At 40.1% G+C, this 21,045-nt stretch overlaps 1 long non-coding RNA gene across 1 annotated transcript in view; it reads left to right on the plus strand.

The window, feature by feature from the left end:
* LOC130157373 (uncharacterized) overlaps positions 1 to 21,045 on the plus strand; it is a 34,852-nt gene that overhangs the window by 4,611 nt on the left and 9,196 nt on the right. Inside the window, exon 2 of the long non-coding RNA XR_008824823.1 lies at positions 20,770 to 20,837. This is a non-coding gene — a long non-coding RNA (uncharacterized LOC130157373). The remainder of the gene's footprint in view (positions 1 to 20,769; positions 20,838 to 21,045) is intronic.

Genomic DNA, 21,045 nt, shown 5'->3' on the forward strand with positions numbered 1-21,045 from the left:
AAAGACCAGATGGCGGCCTTTTCACTCATATGCAAGTGGCTCGCCTGTCCTTTTTCTTCTTTCCTCTTGAATGTCCGGCTTAGAACCTGTGCTCTGATTTGTGGAAGTGCTGTGTACTCACAGCTGTAAGTTAATGGTGATTGTGCCTTAACTCATGTAATATTTTCTCTGAAGAAGTATATGGAGATACTAGATTTTAGGTATTATGAATCTGGCATGAAAAATAGGGGCTAGTCCTAATTTTTCTGTACCTTTGGTCCTCAGATTTAGAAAGGAGATGATAATGACTAATGGGGTGAATGAAAACCTCAAACCTACTCAAACAAAAAAACCAAATCCACAAAACCAACTCTCTTCTTCCCTTATTCCCTCACTCCCAAACCCCACAGTATTTACAGAGAAAGATGGCAGTTTCTGGTTCCTTCCTTATATCAACATATGTAAGAAACTCTAATTATTAAAATTGTTGCTATTATTGTAAGACTACAATGTTTTTCATTTCAAGTTCATTTTACTTGGTTCACAGAGAGATGCCATAATTTTGTTTCTGTGTTTGTCTTGTTGTAGGGCATGTTTGTAAGTGGAAATGCCTTGTTGAAAGCCTACAGCATAAATTGAACACTAACTGGCTGTTGCAGTGAAAACTGTGGTGGAAAGGAAGTTCTTTTAAAAGCAACATTAAGTGTCTCAGTGTTATTTAATTATTTTAGGTGATGTGTGGGTGAGCCAATAAATTTATCTTTTATCCAGTGTATTGTCTTCAAACATTCAGTTGCATCAAAAGCATCTCTTGGTGTTCAGTCAAGGTTCTTGGGTAGACTGGGATGAGGAATTCCTTATGTTTGGAAAAGCAGCAAGTGACCAAGAGGCATTTTGGTTTCAAGTTTCTCAGTGCTTTCAGCAACTTTTTCTTGTTTAATAGATTCTTAGTTGTTTGATGATGAGATTGCGTGCTACTTCCTAGTTTATCCACGATGCTTCTCATTCGGTACTATGACTTCCATTTTTACAAAAGCAGCAGGAATTCATGAAATAGCTCACCAAAGCAACTGATGGGTGAATGTGTCTGTATTTCTCACATTGTTAGTTATTGAAATAGAATTTGTTCCCATTAGAAACAAAGAGAAATTTTCTCTTAGAATCCTTGAAGTACAGAGATGGACTTACAAGTGTAAGTTGTTCTGCACCATGAATGCTAAAGGGTAGTGTCATTGCCTTTGCTAGGGGACAGAGTGAAATTGTGCCATGCAGTCAAAGCAGGTGATAAGGACCCGTCCTGTAGCAAAGACAATATATTCATTGTTTAAAAAAAAACAACAAAGCAAGAAAAGCTCTTCACTGTCTTATTACCACAGTTAAATTGAATAGTTATATTCCACAGGATGGATATGCTCATTTCAGGAACAGATCTTGAAGACTGTGTTTCTGTATGTATGTATGTTATCCAGCAGCCAGTCTTAAGATCTGCTGCATGCAAACATCTTGGGGTTCGTGCTTCCAGACTTACTGTGAGATGAGTGACTTCAGATCCATCTGTGCCTTCTGTGCTCTATGAAGTACCCAGTGCAAAGACAAGAGAGACGCTATTGCTTCTATGCTCATTAGTTGTGAGGAGATTTGCTTATTATAGTCACAACACCTCATATTTTTGTATGCCAGAGCCCCTTAGGGCCAAGGTCTCAGTATATATAACTACTGGATTTATTATACTTGTGTGAGTCTGGGCCTTTCTCTGTTGCTGCTGTTCCAGTTTCAGTCTCTCAATGGTGTGAGGACACTACCCTGCTTTTTTCTCTTATTTCTCCTTTGAATTATTGCTTAAGACAGTTATTCACCCTCCTACTCTAATAGATGCAAATGAATAGCATAGAATTATGTGCTCTGTCCACAATTCCATATAGGCTGTGTTGCAGTATAAAACCACAGCATTACATGAAGGCAGTATGGAGGTTTCTTGTTTAAAGAGAGAAGGAAGAGCCTAGCCATGACTAGGAGGAAGGTCAGGCAGCTTGGAAGAATTCAGCATTAGTCTGCTCCCCTCACTTGCCTCTTCCCATTTCTGAAATTATGAAGAATACTTTATAGTTCAATTGAGATTGAATGCTATTTCAGTTTTCCTTTTCCCTTTAGTAATAAGCCAGCTGATATAAACTATGTTAGGATATAAAGGTTCCTAAGAATGCTGAGCTATCACAGAGATGTTGGTACACATTAATTTTTGTTCTCTCTAACTAAAGTGACCTAAGCTTTAAAATGTAAACTATCATGAATTAATTAGTGGGACAACATAAGACCTGTTAGCTTGACAGAACATTAACACACACACATACACACACGTTATTGTGCATATGGTTGAATCATGTTGACAGAGCATACTACCCACAGTGCTTTGTATGACAGCAGAACTGCTTTGGTTGTTTACTACATTTGTGCTTGACAAAGAGTGAGTGGCATCACTTCTTTGCAATACTGGCAAAAGACTGGCCAATTCACATTTTCATATTCCTGGAGGTGTATGGTCCTGCATTATAGAACTGTTACAGCAGGGCTATATTTTGCATTGTGCAGTTTTTTGTGTCCACACAGTCTGTTTGGGGACCATTGCAATAAAGTGGTCTGAGATGATACCCACCACAGAAATGGGAGTAAATGGCTGAAATGAGTTTACAGAAGAGCTGAGGTCTGAAACATGGTAGTGTGATTGTCATTTTCCCCTGCTGTCAAGAGCTGGGACAGGTTTCTCCTTCCCGTAGTGTACCTTTCGGCTTCCCAGGAAGTACTGTGCTAAGTAACAAGGAGATTGCCAACCGTGAAATTCACTGGCAATAGGAAGAAGATAAAGATGAGAATACTTCTAAAAGCCAACATGTCTTTTCTGTGCTAACCCAAGACATGAAGATGTCTGCATAGTTACTGAACTTGCAGGCTCCTTGGAGGAGTCTTTAGCTGGTGTGTCCTATTGTATTTTTGATTAAATTTTGCCATGAACAAGCATTGGTAGTACTATGTCATATAGTGGAGTTTCACTTTGTTCTGGGTGTTCTGTGAATACAGTCACTTGGGACATATATCAGCTTAAGTGTTGCATAAAGCACAGGCCATCCCATTTCCCCTAGCTGTGTTTTCAAAGAAGCCCTGGAAGCTCTATGTTCCAACTCCTCTGTTCTGTTGCAATGTGGGACATCCTTTGTAGTCAAAGGATCTTTGAATCCTGGGAATAGAGTATGAATTGTGGGCAAGGTGGACTTGTACTTCAAGACAGTCTTTCTTGTCCCCCCCCCCTTTGTTTGTTATGACCATGTGTTGTATCCTTCCACAGGACTGTTCTGCTGTTGAGTATTCATATATTATAAACTCACTGTTACTGATCCTTGAAAGGAAGGCCCCAGGTCAAGCCTCCCACTTTTTCTCTTGTCTCTTCTTCAAATAATAAGTCTTTTTAAACTGCCTATGAGTGTTCAAGTGATGATAAGAGATCTGACAATTTCATTTTTGTTGTATGTCTCCATTTGGTTAACACCTCTATGTCTTACCTGCTTGTGAATGGTGGCTCCTTATTTTGTACCACGATTTGCACATGGTCTGTGGGAAATGAGAGAAATGAAGGCAAAAACTATAGCTGCACTTTGGCATGAAGTTTGACTTATAAAGCAGCTTTACTGCTTTCTCTGTCCACTGGAAGAGTAGGAAAGCAACCAAAGTTAATGGCTTTTTCTGATAGCATATAGACTTCTGGGAGAAACAGTCCATCTTCCATACACACATTGACCTTCACCCTTGTGTAGTAAGCTGGTACAAAGCCTGTGCAACATTTAATTCCTGTTTGAGCTAAGGGATTTGTGTCATGCTGAACAGTTCTCACTGTAGTGGGTCACTACTCATGCATGTAGAGCATAATGATCTTCCCCTTAATCTTATCTTGAACATACTATATCTGTAGGTTCCATTGTAAGCAGGCAAGCTTTTGGGTTTCAGACAAGAGGAATGGTAAAATTAGCATTCTGTGTTTGAAGTCAGACTAAATGATCTAATGACTCGGCCTGGCTTTAAATTTTATCAGCCTGTTGAAGTAATTTTGCTTTAAATCAATAGGACTACTCATATGCTTAAATTTAAGCACCTGTATAAACATTTGCACCAGTCAGGATGTTATTCAGCACATAGTTATAAGCTAGGGTTTTTTAGACATTATCAAAGAAATTATTTTTTAGCACTGACATTTCTGTTGTAAGCATTGAGCAGCTGCTTCTCTTCGTAGAACTATTTTGCTGCTGTCCAGTATTGAACTTTGATTTCTTACTGTGTTTTAGCTGGGTTTCTTGTTATGTTCCCTCTTCCCCAGTTCTGCTTTTTGAGTGAGACAACTGTAGACTGTACATGTGTTCTCAAAAAAATCTTGCTTTGACTGCCCCAAACAGACACAGTGGTACTTTTAAGTCTCTGCTCTTTTTTTCCTGTAATGTTAGTGGGCTTGACGGTGACTTGGGAGCACAAAGCTCCCTTGTAAGAGCATATGGTAATAGTGGAATAGGGGCTTAGGGAGAAATTAAGATACTTACACTGGAGCAATTGCATGAGGAATAATAAATCCTACTAAACCTGAGCTGCCTTTGCATGAGAGCATGGCATGGTTTGTCTGTCACCCGAAGTGCATTATTTTTTTTTTAAATCATGTGATTTTTCTTTAAGTCACTCAGCTTTCCTGGAATGAGAAAAGCATGCTGCCCACACAGTAGTGACAGCTGACCGAAGTCTTTATTTGACAACCCTAGTCTTCTTTATATCTCCTGGCAAAACAATAGCAGGGTAGAAAGCTTGTGAACATCCAATTCCTTCTGGTATATCAAATTCTCCTAATTTGTAACTCGGAGTCTTAGTAATTGCAACCCTGTTAATACCTGTGAACACTTGAAAGTGTTTATATACAAAGGCTCTCTTGCAGAGTAGTTAGGCCCCAGCAGGTACTAAGACTTTATAAGGTGCAGGGGTGTAAATTTCATTCTAAGGCCTTATGGAATGATTCTATCTTCAGGACAAAACTCTCAGTTTGCAAACTTTGAACTCATGAACTTGTGAACTCTTACAGTTTTGGAACAAATCTTTTAATGTGTGTGGTTTTTTCCCCTAGAACTGCTGCTTCTATGATTATGTGACTATGTGAGGCAGTTTCCATGTTTTAAACTAGGGTTGCTACTCTCACAGGCTTCAAAACACCGGCCTTAAGTTCTCGAAGACAGAAAACCTAACAGTAATCTAAGCCAGATTTTTTCTAAGTCAATCTGTTTTATATGGAAACAAAATAATATGTTTTGACCACCACTAGCTGTAACGCTAACACATTTTCCCTGATTCTGAGTTGCTTTGAAATGGTCCTAGATGCTAGGATGAGAGAAGGGTTTGAAGAAAGAGCAGGGTAGCTTCGAGCTACTGCCATGTTCCCCATACAACATACTATAAGAAACAGAAACTAGTGGAGTAAGCCAGTGGAGTAGGTTGTCATTATCTTCAGAATAAAAACCCTCTGTTCTCAGTGGTGTGAGCAACTCTCTTGGCCTCAGTGGGTTTGCATCTGTGCCTCTCATCAGAATTTGTTCTGTTAATTCTTCATTAAGGATATGAATTTATTAAGAGTATTAATACAATTTCTAAGTACCATCTATAACATGTTTTCCACAGATAAATGCAAAAGTGCATCAGTACATTTATTTTATCACCTCTTCCTGTATAATGCAGCTGGCGAATTCAGATTATCTTCTTATAGCTAAGCAATGGCCTCTGTTTCGCTACATTCATGAAGCAATACCAAGCTTTAAAATAACATTGTGGTGAATGTTGCAGACATGAATAAATCTGAATGATCCAGTGTTTGCTGTTCAGTTGTATTGCAATAGCTGTGCAACCAACATCTCATGGAAATGATTGCATTTGTTTAACAGCAGAAATTGTAATGCTTCTTTGCTTGGGTGATTTGCCTCCATTCCTTCCCTCCGTCCTACCAGTTTTACAAAAGCTTATCTAGTATAATGGTGGTTACACAGTTTAACCTTACATTTTAAACTAAACCCCTTTTTTTGGTTTCTGCTCAGTCGTCTTGCAGGGGAATCCGTTACTGAAATTGAAAGCAAGGAATGTTACCTGAGTGAGAGCATGCTATGCTAGTTACTCAAATTGCAATCTAAAGAGCTTTCTCTTGCAAATATCTGTACAGGCTTCTATTTTTACTCCCACTACAGGTGTTTTATTTTTCATAAGACCAGGCTTATAACCTCTTGGAAATGAGAATTCGTTTAAATAATAGAGTACATTGAAATCAAACAAAGAAAAGTCTGATCCTATGAGCAGTGACTAACATCTGCTTCATTGAAATTGCTGCTTGGCACCTCCCTGGGTCAGATTTTCAGCTGACTGCTGCTGTTGACAATTGTCCTATCGCAGCTTTTCACCTACATGGATGACATCCTGCCTTGCTGTCTTCAATATAACAAACACTAAGCATAATAGCAGCCTGCGGGGATACAGTAGAATAACAACACATCACACTTCCTTTTTACTCACCAGCAACTTTTTTACAGTAAACCACTAATCCTAAGTGATATCTGAATAACAAATGAATAATCTGAATGTCATATGCAGGGAGGTAATGTGTTAACGCAAGTGAGACTAATAAAAGGTTATTATCATAGATTGTTGAAAGAAGATGAAAATCACATGATGAAATCCTGAATCTAGTTTTCTACAGCTTCTATCCTCCTGCCTTCAAATCACAATAGGATTTCCTTTGTTAGAGCAAAGGACATGTTGGAAATTGGAGAAATTAAACACAATTTTAAAAGAACATCTCATTTTTTCCTCTTAAAAGTCTGTCTTGTTGATGCTGATTCAGTGAATTAATATGGTCTGTGCACTGCCATGTCTTAAAATGGAGTTTTCTACACATGCAGTTGTGGTAGTATAACTCTGTGCATAGTATTTGAAAATAAGCAGATTAAAAATTTCCACTCGCATTCTAGTGTCGGTTTAAATTAGACCTCAGAATGGCAACTACATGGTATTGCAATGCAAAACACAATGAATAATATATATGGATATCTATATATAGTGTATTTTTATGTAAACGCAAGCACACAGAAATTACCTGCCATAATAAATTCTAAAACTATAGGAAATTTCAGGTACTTCAGTTTTGGCTAAGTTCCTGCCTTCCAATGTTCTGCACGAGTATAAGACTAAATTCTCACAAAACTTCTATTATAAGTTATATACATTTTGATATGTTTATGTATTCTAAATTAACATATATTGTATAAATATATATTACATATACTTCTCCCTCCCTCTCTCTGTCTCTAAATTATAAATTTAACCTAATACAGAGTTGACTTGATTATTTTTCTTTGGAGCATATAGTTACCATCAATATTTCTCTGGTACTTAATGGCAGATTATAAAGTGAACACAGCACAGGTGAGGAAAATGGCAAACTTACAAATACATGGCAAAGGCTTCTTTTGCTTAAGGGAAGTTCTGAAGAATCCATAACTGAATTTAGATTATCTAAAAAATCAGACATCCTGCCAAAACCTTTATCCAAAAATCAGATACAGTTCCTTCTCCAAAGCTCATTCTGTTTTCATTTACTAGTCTGGCCACATCTGAAAAGACATGAAGCATGCAGCGAGCAGAAATACCAGGAGACTTACCTTAATTTGATAGGTATCCAACTTTCACCACACTCCTTTTTTTAAAGTGTTCTTCTCATGGTGTTGAGATGCTGAGATTATTCGCTGCCGGACAGTGTCCTGTACATGACTCTCAGGCTCAGCAGCCCTGGCAGGGCCCTGGAGAGAGAAGCAGGATTGTGCTCTGTTCACTCCCAGCAGCTTTACTGAGGCTAGGGCTCTTTTGAGCTCAATTAATTCTAGATTGTTTGGCTAAATGGCAGCCACGCTTCCTTCTATTCTTTCCCAACTTAGTTTTCCTGCCTCCAGTGGTTCTTTTTCCTTTCTTTGGACTATAAATAGGTCTGCCACAACACAGTCTATAGCAGTAAGGAAGGCAGGAAATGCATTTAAACAAAGGAAAGATCTTAGGGTTTTTTTGCTTTCCCCCACCAATATGAGTGAAAGAATTTGATAAAGATTGCTCTGCAGACACAGTCCTCTTGCAAGAGGAAAACACTTGTTTAAAAACATGCTAGAATTTACTCTTTTCTACTCTAAAAAAAATAATGAGGAGACACTGTAACACTAGGCCTTTTGACTTCAGTCTGTTGAGTAATTATCACTTCCCTTAAGTATTTAATTTTGCTTACATCTTTGAAATTGTTTGATACTGGAGAGTTGGAACAAAAGTTTTCTTTGGCTTAGAAAAGAGGACAAAGATGGCTAACATGTTTTAGGATGGCAAAATATGCGTTATAAGAGGTGCAGATCTTGCATGCTTGAGAATGATGTTTAAAGTGTGTGAATCATCATTTCATCTGAGTACTTTCTTCCTTGGTGAAACTTGCCCTGCAGCCTCAAGCCAGAGTCCAAGAGGTAGGAAGTGCCTAAGCAAACTAAGTGCATTTACATGCAGGGAAACAGAATTGGCCTGCATGCATTCAATAAGGATGGCTGTGCAGCTATAGCTTTTGAGTAGCAACCATCTTAAAATACTCAAATGGATTTTATGAATTAATTTGAGATACAGAATTATTTTGATGGGCTTTGGGTCAGTTTTTTGATCAGAAGCTTTCAATTTTTGATTATTTTCAGCTTAGTGGTTTTAAAAACATATAACAAGCTTCTAAGACCCTGTGAAGCTTAAAAAAAAAAAAATTAACTGTTCTCACATTATACTCACTAAGACGATAATGTAGTATTGTATGTACCTGGCTCTTTATCTCTTCTCCCTTTTGGCATTTTTTCTGCTGAGGTACATGCCTTTCCTTCAATTTGTACAAATTAGGTAAATTGCTGTGAAAAAGCTTTCTGCTGGTCTTTACAGTGGTAGTTTCATGTTAGAATAGCAGTGTGCTTATTGAAGATAGTTAAGACTGTAATGCATAGTTTGGGATCAGTTATTATTTTAGTGGAAAGGTAGAGACAAAAGATAGGTGTTGCTATGTGGACAAGCAATTTTCCTTCTGTTTAAGATTTGTATGTGAAATATACACATACTAGACCTGCTGAAAGTGGTGAGAGTTAAGGACCTGTGGTATTTGGGGAATTTGGAGAACTTTAAAACTTTTGTTTCAGTCACATCATGTAGGCAATGATCATGACTGTTAGCTAGTACTGTGTTTTATGTATGAATTTGCAAATCTTTATGTAGACTAAACGATGCCAGAGCAGTTTATATAAAAATCAAGAGCATTTTCTGGAAAGTGCCTGCCTTGTTGAGAACTTTGCAAAGATCCTGTTTCTCATGATAAGGATGTGATTGTTTATAAGAAGAGACATACAAGTGGTGGGTGCATAAAGATTTTTGTTGGTATCTTGAAAATTAATAACTCAAGACCAAGGTTTTTCTCGAAAGTACTTTTTTATAAAGTTAAACCAGAATGGAATGCTCCAAGTGAAACTCCTCTCAAAATCAGTAATTCAATTAATAGAAAGACCTGAAAGTTACAATATTTATAATATTTTTTCTTGTATTAATATTGGTAATTAGCAGACAGATTTAAAGTTATAGGAAGATGTTGATCTTTGCAGATCACATACCACAAATCTGACAAAGAGGAATATAATTCTCGGAGTGAACAGTGGATCAACTACTGACTTCAGCTGAAACACAGAAGCAGTTTTAGCTAAGATTCTGTCATGGAGATAACTGAAGGCAAGCTACAGTCTTTCTGGCTCCTTCAGATCTTAGACCAAGGGTGAAGGACTGGCAATGTGTAAAAGTTGATTGTATTCATTTATATGGAACAGCTGTGGAATAGGCCTAACTAACCCTGTTTCTACAAAGTTGATTTCCACAACATAAGAGCACTGAAATGCAAAGCTGCTTAGCTGTATTTCAGTTGTGCATGCCTTTATTCAAATATAGTTTAGTTTAAATCTTAAATCTGCTCAGTGAGTTGCTAGTGGTTACAGACTTGAAATTGGATCACACATTCTCTGTGAGCTGTGGTGCAGTTAGCACCAAGCACCAAGCCTCGAGAGGCTTAGTCTTAAATAGCTGCTTGCCTTGTGTCAGCATGGTTCCAGTAGAGCCCAACTGCAGAAGCCTGCTTGCACTGACTTTGCTGGTAAGCTTTCTTTCAAACACACATCTCTTCTCAATGTCATTCAAAACATCTCCAAACATTAAAAATAGAATGCAGTGTTAAAGCAGGATTTCTCTCCTCTGTCATTCTGACTTTACATACTGGAAGAAATTCTCTTACCCAGTGTGCAAACTCTTTCACTCCCACTTTACCTTTGCAGCCTTGAGGAGAGAGTCTGTCTTGAGAGAGGACTTCGGAGTTTCCTTTGGGGATTGATCAGGGAGCTGGTGAAGCCACAAGAGAGCTAGGAGCAGGGTGAGAAAGAATTGCTGAGGGCAGATGCTTGCAAGGTGCGGTGAATTTTTTCTGTGTGAAAGCAGAAGAGATGTATTTTGTCTGACAGCTCAGTTTTTGTGGGTCTGTTATACAGTAGGCCCTAGGACAAACGAGGATGCATGAGCAGATGCAGAGTAACACTGTGGTGCCCAGAACTTGTGAGGTTGGTTTTAGTCGCTTTAAATTCAAAGCACCTTATCTTCACAGTTCATTTACACTCTGTGCCCTGAAAAGACATGCATGTGTGCATGTGTTAAGGATGTAAGCAAACCTCCTTTTCACTGAGTTCCTGTGTGCTGAGTGAGCTTGTTCAAGCAAAGTGAATCACGTATTCTTCACCACAGAAAACTTAGACTGAGCTATCCCATGGCAGCATGACAAAAACACTGCTTTTCACTGGATACCTCAAAGGGGCTTCATGCAAATAATTTTGATTCTACCAATGAGCCACAAAATAATCTAGATGCTTTGATATAGTCGTGTCCGTGTCACCCCCCCCCCCCCCCCCCCCCCAGTTCCGATTACTGAGTTCTGGCTCTGCATCTGGCTTTTCACAATCAGAATGGTAAAAATGGCATCCAAATTCCCATGAAATTTGAATACGGAAGCTTTTCAGAATAGCTTCCAAAATAAAAAGCTCTACTACCTGAGCCTTTTTTGCTTTTATGCTGCTCCTCCCTTGTGCTGCTGAGCAGCGTTGTGTTACACTGTTTCCATTGACATCAGTGGGAATGGGTTTGACATAAAGTCAGTATGAGCAGGGCAGCACACTCTAGTTTGTTGTGCCTATAATTCATTAAATAGCTTAAATTCCCTCCTGTTGTCACTTTCTTGACTTCACATTTTATTGTCTCATGGAATATGTTGCAAGAAATTACGTAATTTTTCCTGGTAAAGCTATACTGAGGAAGAAACAATAAACCGGTTTTTATCTCATATAGCTCTTGTTTAGTCTACCTGACTTGACACCATGGAAATCACTTGTCAGTAGAATTGAGTAAATTATAAGGACACAGACTTTCCTTTTGATTGCCGATCCTGTTAAACACAGATGGTCTTTCTGGACTGTGGTGCAGGCTGTGGGCCAGATCCCTGGCTTCCACAAATTGGTGTTGCTTCATCAACATCAGTGGAGCAACACTGATTTGAGCTGTCGGGGAATTTGGCCAATTGGTGTTAATGGATTTATGCCAGTTTATAGCAGCTGAGGAGCTGTGAGTTTAAGGCCTTTTCTAACGTAGCTTATTTCACGGCATAGAAAATGTATAGTCTTCCTCCCCTCTGCCACTGAAGCAAGTCATCAAAACATAGAAAAATCGCAACAGGTCTGCCACTTACAGCTACAGGGTAAGCTGAAGAACAGTTCATTGTGTTCTTAAAAAAAGAAGTCAAGGAAAACCGCAGGTCAGACTCAAGCTGTGAGTCAACACACATGTAGAAGACTGGTTGTCTGCCTGTGTGTTTGTGGGCTTATGAGTTAGCACAGTTGTGGTCTGTGTGATGTGAGGTAATCCCTCATGCCACAAACTATCTGTGTGTTATAGGTTGGTTGTGTGGTGATGAAGGGAGACGATGAACAGAAGTCTAATTTGTTTTTCACCTTCTTGCTTATCACAATGTATATTTTTTTCTCTGCACCTCTGTAACTTAAACAAAGAACATGCATTAAATACTCATGCATAATAGTGAAGATTAAAGTTAAAGCTTCATTTACAAAATGTTAGAGTTCCCTTTTTGTACATCCCCATCTCTTCCCTGTGACTGATTTCTGTACAAACAACCAGGAGTTTAGGGAGGTGGTGACAGCAGGAAACATTATCTCCATGGTATTGATGAAGAAATAGAGTAACTTGCCAAAGGTCTCACAGGAAGTAATACTTTTACCTGGAAAGCTTATTCTGTTGGTTGTTTCTGCTTTTCATCTTTTCCCCTCCTTGTATTTTACTTGTCTTCTACTTTTAGTCGCATCTTTGTAATCAAGATTCTTTGCGTTCTACTTCTGTCCTTCTTAGGGTGTGTGTAATTTAGTCTAGTAGAGTTGATCTTTGCTTCCAGCCAGCTCATGATTTCACCTTATGTTCCCACTTGTAAAATTTTCATGCAAGCACCCTTGTGTTTTCTCCCCCACTTGTGAGAAGCTGCTATAAACAAATGCAGTATTACTCCACTGTTCTGCAAAACTCCTTTGTCCCATCATCCTCCAAAAATGTTAATGCTATTGCTGCAGGGTGGCAGGTGGCGTTTTCTTCCAGGAAGGTAAAAGGGGCTACTAAAAATTTGAATGGTTTTTTGAACTGTCAGAAATTATCTCCAACAAGTTTTTCTGGTGCTGCCCGTCTTTGTGGATGGCCTCTCTGCTCACCTGCCTGCTCAGGGTGCCATGTCAGAAGTCCCCTTTCCTGATTTGCATCCCTTGTTCGTACAGGGTGAGCAGCTGCTCTTACAATTACAACATTATTTCCTTATTTCCTGGTATACTTTTTCCACCTGTATCCATCTTATTTTCCATTTTATACTTCTGTTGGCACAAGGTGCTCATTTTTGATCCCATGCACTCAAAGGTACTAGTAATGGATAGAAGACCTCAGGCATTATAGTCCTGCACTTCAGCCTTTAGATGTTTGATCTTTTCTACTCTTGTATTTATTTTAATGTGTGTCTTTTAGAATTGAAGTTTCCAAGGAAAAAAGTGAGAAAACATATAGCAACAACAATTTTTTTCCTTCTTTGTATATAATGTATTGATAAAAGAACACTGACATGTTTTACAGGTAATGCATCTCTAGCAAAAAGACTTCTGTACAGGAATCTGTTAACTTTTTCATGGTTGCTAGAAGAATGGTGCACACCATTTTACTTATCCCTTATAGCCAGGTGTAGATTAAGAAGGAAAATATTTTAAAATGGCTAAAATCCATCTGCTTTTTGTTAGGCTGGTGGAGTTAGGTTCTCATTACTTTCCCCATATGTCAGTGTGAATTTACTCTCCTGTAGTTTCCTTTGCCACTGTTCCAAGGGGCTTCCATTTGCTGACCAAACGTTTCTAGATTTCAAGGTGTTGCTTTCCTTTATCTGCCAGAACAGGGGAGACAGGTTAAGTTGTGCTAAACACTGTTGTGTCAGCATATGGAAGACATTGTCCAAGCCCCTTTGCTGCCATTTGAGATGGGGCAGTCTGTCCTAAATGGCTTTTTGGGGTATAGCTACACAGTTCTGTGTTGGAGTCTGGGTCATATGACAAACGTGCTTGTCTGCTGGAGCAGTGAATTGATCACACCAGAACACAGAGCCCTTTTCTGGCACATACGCTAGGAGGGGAGGCGACTGATTTGCCCTGCCACCAGATGACATCTCTTCAGTGCTAAATCTCAGTTGCTTGCACCTGTTGAGAGCAGCTGACTCCCGTGTTCTCCTCTTCTAAGAGGAAGAGGAAGAATTATTCCTTCTCAGTTCCTGTCAGGTGCTGTGATAGCATGTCACCTCCTGGCTCCAGGGGACAGGAATAGCAGCAGGCACAGTAAGTCTCCCTAACCATGAGGTTTCTGCAGTGACTTCAAAGGGACAAGGATCTCACAATGGATATCTGTTCTGTTGTGCTGGGAAGATGAGTGTCTGTTTGTGGTTGGTTTTTACCCCCCTGCATTCCTAGGAATTATTCAAGTGCAGTTAATATTTTCCCTATCTCCTGGATCTGCATGTATGAGCTAGACCAGCTGCTTACAGGCTAGGGTAGGAATTTTGTTGTGCAGGGAGATTAAATAGTTTATTTCTCATGCGTCAGGAAAAGTCCTTGGAGTGCTAGTCAGCTGGACTGTTTAGGTGATGGCTTTTACCTTAGGCTAAGGGTTGTTTTAAAAATAGCCATCGCTCTGTGGGGAAAAAGCATGCTTTTACACAGATTTTGGGTTCAGGCTTTTCGATTGCTTCTGTGTTCCTCTTTTTCTGAGGCTTCACGTTTCACAGTTCTCCCACTGCAGAAACATAGATTGCGTCTTCTTGGAGCTGTTTCTTAAGACCACTCTTCAAGAGTTGTGGATTTTCTTACTCCTTAAACTAGAACAATGTGGCACTTCAGATGCTGTGCTGACCTCTAGTGACAAAGGCAGGAGGGAAGGTATCTGCTGTTAAACCCCGTGGACGGCAGGCTTCCCCGGAGCTCTCCTCTCTTTTCTGCAGTTTTCAGCTCAAACAAATTATAAGGGCTTAATCTCTTCTGTATCTCCGGGTCTTTATGATATTTTCTTAAATTTCGGTCCAGTTGTTGAACAGCAGGTGTTGGACTCGGATATTCTGCTGGTTGCACAATGGGAGAATTCTGTTAACTTTCATTAATACTCACGAATTATAAAATTAATAAATTTTGCAAGCTGCTGATACTTCATTCCATTTATGATCCTACAATAAATAGCTTTATATAAAGGTAACTTAAAATCCAAATCCCAGAGTTTAAAAAGTTTGGTTTGACTCTTACAGTTTGCCGTTAGATTTTAGTTCATGTTTCATGTCGCCAACAGGGGAGTTGGAAAGGTTCAGTGAGATAATACTTGTTTCGAAACATAGAAAAAAAAATATAATTAGCAAATTTTTCTGGTGTTGCTAGATCCCTTTCAAAATATTTGAACACTGTTCCTCACAATTTTGAATACTTTTGAATTTTTGAAGTGTTAGAAAACTGCTGTCGTTCATTCTTTATGTATTGGGAGCACAGTTACTCCCTGTGCGAGTGGAGTTGCACCAAAGGTAGGTGGGAAACTGTTAGTATGGCAATATTAAGAGGTACTGTCTGTTGTACAGAAGAATGTAGAGATGACAGTGGAAATAACAGACAGCTAAACCATTAGAGATATTAGAAGTGTAAGGGAATCTGTGAGAGAGAGCTGCTGCAGGGACATTTTGTTTGATTTGCCCTGAAGGCTGGTAGGCCATGTGCAAGGAGCTCTTGCTCAAGGTCCTTGCCCTTGAGCCCTGCATGCTGCTGAATATCTAAAGAGCTGTTTTGAGTTAGGTGTTTAGACAGGGAAAATGCTTATAGTGTTAGATTTTCCTAGGCTATCTTCCTTGTGGTACACATTTGCAAGTGTTTTGTTAAGTTTCATATGTGGTAGATGTAATGTTTTTAGCAAACACAAACCAAGTTTTACTGGATGAGGTAAGGGCCAGCCTAGCAAAAATTGTTATTGCTGCCTTCTGGTGGAATAACCCAATACCAGAACTATTACCAGATGTGAAATTAGTACATGTGTCTGGATGCACTATGTATTGTTTCATTCAATAGTGAAACACTCAAAAGCTCCCTGTTACCTGCTTTGTTTTATATTCAGTGTACTGAAATGAACTAACATTGCAATGAGTAATATAGTTAATGTAGCTCCTTTTTTTTTTTTTTTTTTCTTCATTTCACCTTTAGGGCATTTTAAAATAATAATTTTCTATTTTTCTTCAGTGTTTGGAAAAAATTACATCTAAGCATGAGCAAATGTGAATGAAAATTCTGTCTTAATTCAGCTCACTTGTGCAAATCAAAGGATTTCCCTTTCCTGTTTCATTTTTGAAACCTCCTTATTGTGTGTGTGCTCTTCAGCTCAGTTTGGTGGTGCTGCAGGCCAAAGAAGAGCACATTCCTTGCTAAAAGCATACTTGAAATTTCTTGCTTATGGTAAAAGAAGGAAAAGGAACATGTCACATCTGTCTGGGTAGTTTGGGGAAGCATACAAAGTTGATTTAGTGGTTGGGCATTCTGTTTCTGTGAGGAGAGAGATTGCTCTGATGGATGTGATCAGTTTACCTTGGCGAAAGGTTTTCTAAGTACCGGATAGTAGCTACCATTTTTACCACATGCCGGATCTGTATTTAGAGACTGAAAAACTACTCTGTGGAGTCCAGTGCCAACGAACAGGAAGGACTGGGTGCATGGGATGCTGAGGCTTTGGGTCATGAGCAAGTGACAGGATGTGCTGGAAGTGAAAAGCAGAAGCAGGACTGCAGTGAGGGCTGGCCCTGGAAAGGAGTATCAAATGGGACAGAAAGTGGGGAATGCCCTTGTGGCAGGAGCTGAGCTGAATGGCTGCCTGCTGTAGGAAGGGGAGATGTGGATCCTAAGAATGGTGCCCACTCACAAAATTATAGTGACCATTCAGATGACAGTAAAGTTTAATTAAGTTTTAGGTGGAAACAAACTATGTCCTGTTGAGGATTTTGGAACAGGTCCTACCCATCTTCTGGGCAGTTATCTCCTGGAGGAGAAGTGGCAGAAATTAGACTTCTAATGTGAAAGAAATAGAAAAAAAAATCTGCTTAGCTGTATTCACATGTCTGGCAGAGGCATTCCTCATGAAACACACATGGTGGGATTTTTCAAAACAGTTTGGCACAGTCTTTGCTCTGTTCCTACTGGAATCCGTGGAGGTGCTACAGGTTTTGTTCAATAGGAGGAGAGCTAAATCAATATGGAGTGCTATGGAAAAATCCAGCCCAGACTGGATCCTGGCAGCATGAGTAGATAGGGATTGGAGGTGATGCTGAAATTGTCACGTAGAAATTTTCCATGCTGGCTAGCATTATCCTCTCTATCCCACTTGGTTCAGAGCTAACGGAAAGCCATGTGTGGCAAAGCATGACTTGAGGGGAGGGGAAAGTCAGTGTAGAAAGAAATAAGAATATCCTAATTTCCTCCCTTCTCTGTGTCTTTTGTCAGGACAAAAACTTTATTGCAGAACTTCCCTTGTACCTGCAGTTGCCACTTAAATCTTCAAGAACATATTGGTTGATAGCAAGGAACAGTGTACATTGTGCATAATGCTCCTTCTGGATGGGATTCTCCCAAGATGGGCTCAGCAGATTGGTGTTCTGTTTTTTCTAAGTGAACAGAGCACATGCTCAGGTGTGGGAGAAGAAGGGGAAGGGGGGGTCTCATCCCCTCAGTCAAGTTGCCTCTCTCACAGAAGGTTAGGGAGCAAGAGGCTGCCGTGGCAGGTCACAGCCTCCTCTCATGGAAAAAAATTAGCTTGGAAAGGATTTCTGGAGGCCCCTTCAATCTCCTGCTTTGGGCAGGGCAAACTTTAAAATTCAGAGAGGTTGCTCAGCTGCTGAGGCACAGAGCCCTGCAGTTTGAGTGGGAGAAGAGCAGAGCAGTCACAAGCCACAGACACAGCTGGGACAGAACATGAAGCCTGAAGACTTCCATTAGGAGTCTCTGAGTCGAAATATGTGTGTGGTGATTCAGTTGTCTTGAAGGAAATCTGACATCCTGCATTTCTTTGGTTTACTTAATTCTTTCTCCACCAGATAGTAAAATCGCTTATTAATGCAGGTTGTTTCAACACATGTTCTCTTTTTGGTACGTGGGTGCTTAAATGGTAAAGGTTGGTGGGGGTGGTGTGGTGTTTGGGTTCAAGATCTTTCACAACTTGGTGTGCAAACACAGCCTATGCCAGCTGTGGAGGTGGTGCCCCAGGAGGGTCCAAATTTTCTAGTTCTGCTGTGTGAGGTTATTCCTGCAGGTGAATGCAGTGACTGTAGCCCAGTCCTTGGCATTCTGAAAAACACCCCTACTGTCTCACAACCTGACATTGTCACTCACTGGGAAGGCTTCAGCAAATGGCTGATTTTCTCCATTATCTCTTAGTTATTCTGCTTCTCTTTTGGATACATCACTTAGCGTCTCTAGGTAAATTTCAGATCCTCTGATAGAAAAGTCTATATAAATACCAAATAATCTCAGAGGTGAGCACTGCCTCTGTGACACACAGCAATTCACCTCTTCTTTGCTTGAGTGTTGTCTTCCCTTGGCCTGCTTGGTGTTAGCAGAGTCCCCAGCAAGTACAAACTACTCATCAAAGTGGGTGGTATTATTAAAAGAACAATATGGTAGCCTCTACTAGAGGCAGTAGTGGGGTTTTTAAGTTTGCTGTGCACTTCGAAGGAATGCACTGTGGTTTAATTTCTGGCCAGATCAGGCCTGTGATGTGCTCTAACAGGGTCTGTCACCTTTCCTTTTGAGAATTTAGGAGTGCCAAAGCCATGAGCCCCTCTGCTGCCAAACTTAGATTCGAACCTCCATGAGGGGAAGGATCACTGTGAGCTAACAGGCCATGACAACCGCTTTGGTGCCTTTAGCATTTTAGGACTTCTCTTAGTTGGGAATTTATCTGAGTGTTTCAGTTGCCACTGACTAGCTGAACATTTGTCACGACTGCTAGTTTTGTCTCTTGGATTTAAATGATCTGTACAGCTGTGACTGTTTTTGTCCCAAGTAATGTTAGAGCTCACTTTGAATAGTTTTAATGTTGGCTAATTTTTCACTGAATAGCATCCCAACATGCAAGTATCTATTCATATCAAATGTCTTTCTAGCTGAAATGTGTGTAACTAGGTCTGTAGCAACTTCATTCTCATTAACACAGCAGCATTATAAGGGAACTAGCAGACTTCAGTTCTACCATGTCAGCAATTTTATTTTTTGTAGCAAGGAAATGGCTGGCTGAAAAAGGACTGATTTTTTTTTTTTTTTTTTTTTTTTAAAGGGTCCATATGGATGTAAAAAGTATTGGTGCCATTTTGTATAAATTGTAATCGGTTCCAGACTCTGCTGCACTCAGAAACTTGAATCATTGAATTGTACATGGTGGTTTCTGTATTTTGAGGGCTCTCACCTAAACCACAGCTCTTGTAACAAGTAAATGGCTACATCCGTGGTGTCCAATACCTTGTCTTAATGATGTTAAGGAAATATTTTTTTTAACTATGAATCATAATTGTATTCCTAAGCTCTGCAGCTTTTCAGGTGAAATGACAGAACCAGCCTTGCTATGCTGGGGCAAAGTAGGTGGGCTCCAGAGGCTGAGGTCAGATGGGCTGAGTTTCACTTAATTCCTTCAGTCGTGGTTCCTTTGTTAAAGTGTTTCTGAAGGCCTGGAGCCAGGCACTGTGGAATACCAGGCACTGGGATGTAAGTGGAATTTGGGTTGTTTGTTCTGCTTTTGGCTCCCTGTCTGTGTGTTAAGGCATATTAGAGGTAAGAAACAAAAGTAAAAGGCAGAAGCATGCATAAAGTTGTGTTTGCTTGCATAAAGCCTACCGTAATAGAAGAGCACGGCTGTGATGAGGACATGGCTATTGAACCAGAAGAATGTTTTCAAGCTTCATTCAGTCTTGGGTCAACTGCTGCCCTTCTCGATCAGGGGCGGGGATAGAAGGTAGCTGGACACACTAAAACCTCTGTTGTGAACTGCTGGTAACAGAAATTGATATCCAGGGGGCCACTTAGGTTCCAGTTTGCTGGTTGTTTTCTGTGGAACCAGAGCCAGTGTATGCCATATCTCTGAACCTACTGGTAGCTTTTAACCCTGTGACCAATTTCAACCATATGTGTAAGGCAAACAAGACTGAAAGCCAGTACAATCTGAGGTCTGTGAAGTTTGATGAACAGCTAGAGACAAATGACCCAACTAACCCTCCCTGCTGAGAGCATGGACAACATTTGGTTTGGCAGCAGTTGTGTCAATGCATCTGCATCCATTGCCCCGTTGTGGCACCCACAGCAGCAGATGGGTACTGCCTGTGCTTGTGGAGTTGCAGAGATGCAAGGACCTGGAACTAGAGTTAGCCCGCTGAGGAGAATGTTATAAGGAAGGGTTATGAGAATTCAGGGTTCATATTAGTTTTGTTGCTTAGGGAACAGCTTGAGTTTGGGATTGTGTTGGGTTTTTTTTGGTCTGAAATAACACAAAGTAAGGGGGTCAGAGCATATATTGTCTTGAGAATGGCAAAATCCCAGGCTATTCTAAACTTTTTGTTTTTAAAAAGATGTAATAAAGCAGCAAGGAGCTGATCTTGTGGCTCGGAATTACATGTTCAGTACAGTGTTTGTCCCCAGGTGAAGACTTCTAAGGGTACTTAAGTCTGAGTGTTATTTCCTCAGCTGTCATATTGGTGTACACCCAGGAAAAGCAGAGACTCATACTGCCATATTAACTCCCCAGCTGGGGAACGATTGAAGGAGTACTGGGATGGTGAAGATCTGAGGCTGTAGTGCTGACTGATTGCAGTGGTGGCTTTGGGGCCAAGGCCATCTTTGAGGTGAACGCAGCCAGTTTCTGAAGGAGGTGGTGGCCGTCTGGAGGTGGGAGTGGGGGGAGCACTGTCTTGTCTATGTATTTTCATGATAGCTGAAAGCAGACCAGAGCTCATCTTGAGTCCAGTGAAAAGTTGTAACTGTGACTTTGTTTTTTATTAAATCCTAGGATTAACCTTAAGCAGGACAACTGAAAGCTCTTTAGTTATGAAGCTTCTTCTTCCTTAACCACAGCAGGTAAGCAAGAGTTTTTGGTTTTATTTTTGTGTAATTATAGACCAGCTCTAGTGTTTGTAGTCTACCTCTTTTTGACTGAGAAGAGCAACTGGCCCTCCCACCCCTCTGCTACTTGATTCTAGAAGAGTCAAAGGCACTTTACAGAGTCTCTTCCTTCAAGATCCCTCCCCTCACAGTTTTAGTCAGGATTGTTTCTTGCCTTTTAGCA

The sequence above is a fragment of the Falco biarmicus genome, chromosome 12, assembly GCF_023638135.1.
Source record: "Falco biarmicus isolate bFalBia1 chromosome 12, bFalBia1.pri, whole genome shotgun sequence".
NCBI classification, from domain to species: Eukaryota; Metazoa; Chordata; class Aves; order Falconiformes; family Falconidae; genus Falco; species Falco biarmicus.